Genomic DNA, 3,606 nt, shown 5'->3' with positions numbered 1-3,606 from the left:
TAACGTCTCACGCTTTTTCATCTCTTCCGGCATGAATTTGTGATTTTTTTTTTTGCATCTTGATTGAATGTTTTTTTTTGTTTGTTTGTTTTTAATGCATTGCGTTGTATTTTCTTCCATCCCTGTTTACAGCCTGAAGCTCGCCTTCTGGAAACGCGGCAGGAGCATACCATACTGGCACCGTAGAGTATGCAGAATACTCGCCAATATACAGACACTATGTTGTAATGGAGACGCAGTTGGTGCGGCACTGAACTACGACGATGAACCGGTGCCTCCTCTTCATTCAGTTCTGCTCACTCGTCGCGCTGGCGCACTTGTGCTGTCGGTGACTGACTAGCACCTTTTTGTTGGCTAGCGTGACAGGGCTGTAGAGTGGACGGGAAGTATCATATAGGCATTAGCCCGCGCTTGTGAGCCGGCCGATCACAGAACACTTTTAATCAAGAGAACTTTTGCGAGTGCGCGGCAACAATAGTGGTGAAATATAAATCGTCCCGATCTTTATGCGCAGAGGCGCAATTTTCTGCCAATATTCATGATTCTCGTTACCGCCTGCCAGCTATCGAGAGGTGCCTTCTACCGGCTCCTGTATCAGCATCAAATAGAAGGAATAAGAAATTGATAAAATGTTGGTCACAAAATGGCGCCCCATAATGAAGCCGCATCTCACCCTTTTCTGGACCGGTGTATAACATAACGATTTCATTTCGGTCTATACTATTTTGATTGTCTCACAGTCTGCGCGAATGACTCGAGAGTCGCCACCCCAACATTCCCCCTTCATCACAGTAAATGAAAAAGAGCACAAAAAGAGAGAGAGTGAAATTAAATAGAATGAAAGAGCCTGCACATTTGCAGGCCTATCTGTTCTCAACAGAAGCACCCTCTGGGCGTCCAAACTCGCACGAACCAAAGGTAGCGGCTACAAGGTATTACAAAACCAGAGACATCTTTGTTGCGCTTTGGCTTATTTGATTTCGTTTAATTTTGTTGCGCTTCGAGGAATTTAAGAATATAATTAACGTAAATTGTTATTTAACATGCCGGTTGAAAACTTATTAACAATATGATCTCAACAAGCCTGTGGCTGTTGGTTTGAAAACTGCTCGCACATTTTGTCTAATATTTCAATTAAATGAAATCAATCAATAAATCAAGAAAGTGCGCCACCGAACTGGGATCGGTTCTTGTAGTACCAAAAAGAATCAAATCATAGAAATTTGGTCGGTGCAGTTCGAATCAAATTATCAGGGCTAACACAGCGGAAACAACACAAAGATGGCAATTTAAACTTTGGTGACAGATATGAACATGGACGAACGTGAAGACAGAACAAGAGGTTCTGTTTTTGTAGAATACAAAATAGCTATATTTCTCGCACTGCTGATGAAAAGAGTGTTTCTTTTTTTTTTTTTTTCTAGTTCAGATCACGCCTGCGCTCTGTAATCAAACACGTTTTACCTGCCCCTTCGAAATTAATTTTTCTTTTCGTGTACTAAACTTCTCTTCTATTACTAAACTTCATTCAGACACGGCAAATCGTCAACGGGCTCTAGTGCAACGAAATACCATTTTCACGATGCCACCTGCAATGAAGTTGCTTATTCTCTCTTCAAAGCATCGTTCCAGTTTCATGACGCATTTCAACCAGCAATACGGAGCCAGCTGTTCTTGCTCCGCGAAACCGAAGAGCGGGACCCCGAGTTTTGACCGGACCGCGACGGTATGATCTCTGGACATCTTGCTCCATCACGGATTCGGAGAGCTGCTCCAGATCGCCGTTTGGGTATGCGCGATAAGTATACGCATGTACTTTGGAAGCACATGCGCATATCGGATTGCAGCCAACGTACTCAACAAACTTGCAGAACTCAGCGCAGCTCATGCAGTAGCGAGTTCCAATCGGCGGTCCGGGGCCCTCTTAGAATCAGTGAGAATTAGCAAGTTGTTTATGGAATTTATGGACCGTATCGCCGCGGTCCGATCGCAACTATGGGTATGAATTTAAATCGCCCATTTAAACAGCATTGGGATTTCGTGGAGTATTGAAACTTGCTCCAGATCTCTCTCAGGAATTCTAAATAATGAAAACGACGTTTTTCACACGGAACGCACGCAATATATGAAGAAGCGAAAGAGCGCGACGTTTCATAATCGGAGCCTCTGTTACCTCCGTGTATCACGCGACGAATAGCGTTCGGATTCAGGGGCTGCACTTAGCTCCTGTTCGACGAGACGGGGGGAGCCCCGCTGCGCTAAGTCAGGCGCCTCTGCTTTCCTTGGCACGAAGCCCCAAGGCTCAGAACAATACTGCACGAATCTCGAGATGCTCACGCGAGAGGAATTTGTTTTGATAGCTCCTAGGATAAAGATACGGGCTAAGCCGTGTGCGTCAGCATAGGCATGTATACTGTACTTCGCCATTATTTTCTCTTTTTTTTTTTTTTTTTCTGAAAGATCGGAGGGGCTTAAAACCGAAATTATGTTGAACGTTGAAAATGCCAATTCTGCACAGCGGACGTTAACGCTCTCTTTCTGATCAACGTCCACAAGCATAGGTGTGAAATAAGCTACGGCGAAATCATATCGCTGAGAGAGAACAAGCTTGGCTCGGTCTTCTTCCTACGAAAGTTTTTAACGTCACATGTAATCTTTCTTCCTCAACTGAAGAACACGCAGCACTAAGGAGCCGCTTCTATTCTGCAAACCTAGCAGGCTTTTTACCTCGAATAAAGCGCGTTGCCAGCATAGCTGGTGCAATCCATCAGACATGGTAAAGATACGCGAAAAGAACACACACCACACAGGGCGAGCGCTGCTGCCACAAAACCGGCTGTAACGCCAGGTAAAATAAGAGCGAGAATGAAAAACTCCATGAGGAAGGTAAGTTACTCCGTGAGATGCGCCTAAATGGGGCGCTGACAAATGACCACAGTTCCGCGCCTCGCTGGCAGCCGGCCGGGAGACAAGCAGCAGCCAAGCGCCCCATCAATCAGGGGAACAAAGCGCGCGGGCTGTAGCGCGCGTCACTTGGACACGACAAGATGGGTAGGGACACCTTTCGCGTGGCTGCCTGTCACAAAATCGGAGTGTGTATACACACAGTGAAGGCAGAAATCGACGCGCTAAATTTCTTCTCTGAGCTGAGGCGCGCGCGGCTCGTCAGGGCGGCTTCACATTAAAGCTGTCCACGCGTCGTCGACAGGCAGGCGACGCTGTCGTCTGCGCGTCGACGCACACGGCTCGGAGCACGGCGTCGGTTTCGGCACCCTCAGCCGTAAAGAAGGCCTTCTTCTTTTTTGTCCGGCGAGTGACCGCGGTCCCTGACCCACGGCGCGAGACTCGGAAGCGACGCAGCTCACCCTTGACCCTGCAGAGGAAGGTAGCGCAGCCCTCGTCTGGAGTCGGTATGAGGTTTCGCTCCTCCCGGCGGCGACTCGACGCGGGCGCGCGCGCCGAGTGCTTTTTAAGGGCTCCGATAGCGGGCCCGAGCTTGCGGCAATGCAGCCGCCCGCGTGTCCACGCGCGCTGCGGCGGTGGCGAGGGTTTGAGCTCCCAGGCCGGAAGCCGGGGCCGCTGCGTGGGTGGAGTTGGCGAGCTTCC

Source organism: Amblyomma maculatum, chromosome 1 (assembly GCF_055883805.1).
Source record: "Amblyomma maculatum isolate TAMU_Amacu chromosome 1, ASM5588380v1, whole genome shotgun sequence".
NCBI lineage: Eukaryota > Metazoa > Arthropoda > Arachnida > Ixodida > Ixodidae > Amblyomma > Amblyomma maculatum.
This window is presented reverse-complemented; position numbering follows the sequence as displayed.